Source organism: Capsicum annuum, chromosome 12, assembly GCF_002878395.1.
Source record: "Capsicum annuum cultivar UCD-10X-F1 chromosome 12, UCD10Xv1.1, whole genome shotgun sequence".
NCBI lineage: Eukaryota > Viridiplantae > Streptophyta > Magnoliopsida > Solanales > Solanaceae > Capsicum > Capsicum annuum.
The window spans coordinates 40,877,091-40,882,168 of NC_061122.1; the positions used below are offsets into that span (position 1 = coordinate 40,877,091).

Consider the following 5,078-nt stretch of genomic DNA (forward strand, 5'->3'; position numbering starts at 1 on the left):
GGCGTAGGACACGTTTTCATTTAAAGGATCAGTGGGCTGAGGTTGCTGATCATTGTTATTTCTTTGAGCTCGGTGGGGAGGCATATTATGATATAAGAGGGCACAAATTAATAACTGAGAGGGACAACTTGAGAACGATGGGATTGAGAAAAAGAAACAACTTCTTCCCAAAATATTTCGTAGCCTCTTGCTCATATATGTGGCACGCTACACACCGATGATCAAGACTCTACTTAACACGACTTGTCAGATACCCTAGGACTCTCTAAACCTTAGGCTCTGATATCAAGTTTTGTAATTCCCCGTAATTGGGTCCCAGAACGTCACACGGTGCTTAAGGCTACAAGTATCCCCAAGCTAACCCTTTGAACCTTCTACTTTATATATTAGCTTAATTAAAGATAAATAACATGAACGAAACACTGTGACATCATAAAATGAGAAATATGAATGAAATACTTGGTCTGAACAAACTACAACTCAAAGAAAATCTCGAAGTGCTGATAATCTGATGACTAGTTTGACAAACCTCTACTACTCCAAACTAGAGAGCCATTGGGATAGGTCCCTAACTAACTAATACTCAACTAACAAGAATTAAACAGCTACTAAATAAAATTGGAAGTCTGAGATTAACCAGTCCCCGAAACATGAGGACTCATTGTGGCTATATGTAGAAAAAAGTGCTCAAAAGGATCACTGGTGAGGCTTATATTGAGCACCTGAACTTACATTACTAGAATATATGGCACACAGACAAAATATATGGGTTAGTACTTTGGGAATGTACTGAGGATATGGGGAAGTGTGCAATTTAAATACTCAATATCATAAGCTTTTAAAGAAAACCTGTATGTTGTAAAACATACTCACATAGCTTGACATAAATATATGCCACAAGACTCATAAATCATCATGCTTTTACTTAAAACCTCAAATTATCATGACACCTAAAATTATTAGGATCATATATTTCAAAAATCACTTATACTTTCAAAACTTTGAAATTTTAAGACTATAACTCTTTGAAACTTGGAAGACTTTAGGACTTAGACAACTTTAGGAACTTAGGGAGTTACTCTTAACTGACATAAACCATATAAGATACATGGAGTCCAACGTGTTACCCATATTAAGGAGATCTTTTCTATCCTTGCCATCGGATAAAACCTTAACTTTAGTAATCACAATCTTAACCCTCTTGGGGTATATCAAGAACCTACGGGGGCACGTAGTTCTGGGGAATGAGACCTCAAAATCAAGCACAATTCAGTGCTAAATACTACTCCCTTACTTAGCTCAGAACTTTAGGAAATCTACCTTAAAAAAATTCAACAATATATATATAATGGAAGGAAAAATGCATCCCCTTTACTTCAAACTCAAGAATGGGGATTTCTATCTTAACTTACAATCAAAACTCACTTCTTCATATTCTTTAAAAATCGCTAACATCTCATTCTCAAACTTCTACTTTAACCATAAGGTTCAATTCACAACAATAGGACTTGAAATTCTCAAAACATGATATAGACATTGAATTATGCAACTTAAACCATAAAATGACAATTTAAAACATTAATATGCATAATAATATTACAAATCAAAGCTTGGGAAAGACATCGTTTCAGAAAACTCACAATATAATAACATGATAAGAGTTCTCCATGAATTTATAAAATACTTTACGAAAATATGTAACTTTTTGGCACAAGAACGAAAGGGTGTTCTTGTTCAAAACCACATACCTTAAACTTGGAGCTTTTGGATGACTTCAAAAATTTTGGAAGGTTAATCACGAACTATTGGGTGTCCCTCGTAGACCTCTTAACGGCGAATTCAAATATGCAAGAATTATTGAATTCTCACGGTTGAATCTCTAGATAATTAGGTTTTTATATTGAAACCCTAACCTTGTGGTTGAAGGTATGTAGAGAATTTTGAGATATTTAACTAAAGAGAAATAGAGGAAAATACGTTCTCTGAGGGTTATAAGTCGTGGAAAGTGTAGGAAAATGACCAAAATACCCTTGCAAGAATGTCATTAAATTGCTGAAAAAAATAGCAGATGACATTCGTGACAAGTCATCAGACTTGTGACAAGTCATCATGAAATGTCATCACAAAAGGGTGGATTTTGTGATTGTCGGTTTAAGGTTGACGACATTTTGTGACAAGCCATCAAACTTGTGAAAAGTCGTCATAAAATGTCATCACAAAATGTTGGATTTTGTGACTTTCTGTTTATGGTGACGAGTTTTGTGATAAGACGTCAGACTTGTGACAAGTCGTCACAAAATGTCTTCATGAAATTTCCAGGATGATACGCTGGAGTAAAATGGGCATAAGCCTTTGCTCCGATAATGGATTTTGGTGAAATTGGTATTGTTGGAAAGCTAATTAAATTATATATCTTTTAGTGGGTCATAAGCTTAGAAATTTATAGTATAAAGAGATATATTCTCGTTTGAAGTTGATCATACCAATATCTATCTCAAGAATTTAATCGGCAAGGAATGTTTTGATTTGTCTAATAGCTAGGAAACTTGTGAGGCCTTAATACTCATCAAGATAGATCATGTAGATAACAAATCACTAACTTTATTTCTTACGATCTTGAAATAGGGTTCTACTATTAGTTGAAATTCTCAAGGCATTATAGATCAACAAGCAAAGACCGATTGCATCTAGATAAGTAGGTTTCCCTTTCAAATTTCCATAGTGAACATGCATTGGATGAACTCGGTCAATTATTTGATTTGATATACTTAAACCGTCAAGCTTCAATATACACATAGACAACACATGTCAACCATCTTTTTACCATTTATGGTTCTCTCGATTTTGTGCATTTCAGCCATGAACATATCTTGGTTTTATGAGAGTGTAGAGAATAGGCCTTTACTAACATTTTCCTTGAAGCAATTTCCACTTCACCCTTACATAGGTGATTTCTAAATGTTCAATCCTATAGATTAAACTATTTGGTCAAATCTGCTAAATTTAGATAATCATTAAAAGCCTTCACACTACAAGTATTATCCTTGTTTACTAAACATTGTCTACATCATGAGAATGGGTTGGGTATATTGACAAGGTTGAACTTGTCAGTCACAACTTTGTTTAATCTCCTTGAACCTATCTCTTGGGATCTCCAGTATTCTAGGTAGATTTACTGCGATGCCGACTTGTCCTAGGCCGTAAATCCATTCCTTTCGATATTCTCTCAACTCCTTCTCTAGATAGGGCTTTTGTAAGTGGATTCAACACATTATCCTTTAATTTCACATTGTCAATAGTGATAATTTCACTAGAGAGAATTTATTTAATGGTATTATGTCTTTGTCTTATATGTGAGATTTATCGTTATACATCATGCTTCGTGCCTTACCTATCGCCGCTTGGTTATCATAGTGTATATATATTGGTGACACTGGTTTGGGCCAATATGGAATATTTTCCAAGAAATTCCAAAGCCATTCAACTTCTTAACCGACTTTATCTAATGCGATAAATTTTGTTTCAATTATAGAGTAAGCAATACATGTCTATTTGGACGATTTCTAAGAAACTGCTCCTCCACCTAAAGTAAATACATATCCACTCGTGGATTTTACATAATTCGATCTGGTGATCCAATTTTCATCACTATATCATTCAATTATTGTTGATATTTATTATAATACAAACCAGAGTCTAGAGTGTATTTAAGATACCCCAAAACTATTTTCATTGCCATCAAATGAGTTTTATTGGAATTACTCGTGTACCGATTAAATTTACTAATAGCATATGCTATATCTAGTCTTGTACAATTCATGATATACATTCAACACCCCAACACTCTTGTGTGAGGGATTGAAATTCCTTTCAACGGACTTATACAGATGTTCAACATACTTTGATTCCACACGCGTTTGACATTTTGATTTGTTGCACTCAAAGTTAGGCAAAATGTCTAAATTAATCAATTTTCATAAAGTTTTGTAATTAACATGTCCTAATCATTCATGCCATAATTCATTAGACTCAAGCAAGTAAGAAGAAACAGAACTTTTATGGATTTCAACTGTTATTACCTTTATCTTAAATAGGCCCTCAATGAGGTAGCCTTTTCTACATACACTTCTCCTTTACTAAGTACAATCTTGCCTGAAATAAATACACATTTGAATCCATTTATGTCAAGAAATGATATGAAATCAAGTTGTTTCTTAACTCTAGTACATAAAGGACATTATTAAGAGTCAACAGTTAGATTAACGTTATTTTCAAGCAGACTTTTCCTGTCCCTTTAACTTTTCTAGTTGCGGAGTTTTCCATATAGATCTTCTCTTTTTACTTGAGCTGGAGTAAATTCAACAAACAATTCTTTATTTGCACAAATGTGGTGGGTGACACCGGAATTCATCCATCATTCTCGAGGATTTCCCACCAAGTTACATTCAGAAAGCATGGAACATGGATCATCCATTTAATTCTTGGATTCATCCATACTCTCTTGGTCCTTCTTTTTTCCTTTCTTTGGGGACGACTATCTGTTGACTTGTGTCCAATCGTACCATAATTAAAGTATTTTCCATTTAATTTCTTCTTAGGCTGATTGCTTTGTTGTCCAACTTTCTTCCGCTTCTTTGAGTTATTGAGGTCGTCTTCTACAATGTTAGCTCCACTAATTGCAAAATTTTCTTTTGACCTCCTCTCTGTGACTTTGTTCTCTTTCTCAATACGCAACCTTACAATGAGGTCTTCAACTGTCATCTCCTTTCGTTTGTGTTTTAAGTAATTTTTGAAGTCCTTCCACAATTGTGCCAATTGACTGTCAATTTTAAAGTCCTTCCAAAATTGTTTTAAGTATTTTGCTATACTAAAATTGACAATATTTTTTATATACTAAAGTAATTTTTGAAGTCCTTCCACAACTCTTTCAACTGACTGTCAATTTTAGTATATCAAAGTACTAATTACAAGTTTGTAGAAACTTTAAACAATACATGTTTCTAGTTTAATGATGAAGTTTTATGTCTTCTAATCGTTAACCAAATGACTTTTAAATTGTGATGAAGTTTTTATGTCTT

At 33.7% G+C, this 5,078-nt stretch overlaps 1 pseudogene; it reads right to left on the reverse strand.

Annotated features, from left to right (window-relative positions):
• The window catches only part of LOC107849312, a 40,054-nt pseudogene extending 35,293 nt beyond the window's left edge, over window positions 1-4,761 (reverse strand).
• Between the last annotated feature and the right edge of the window lie 317 nt (window positions 4,762-5,078).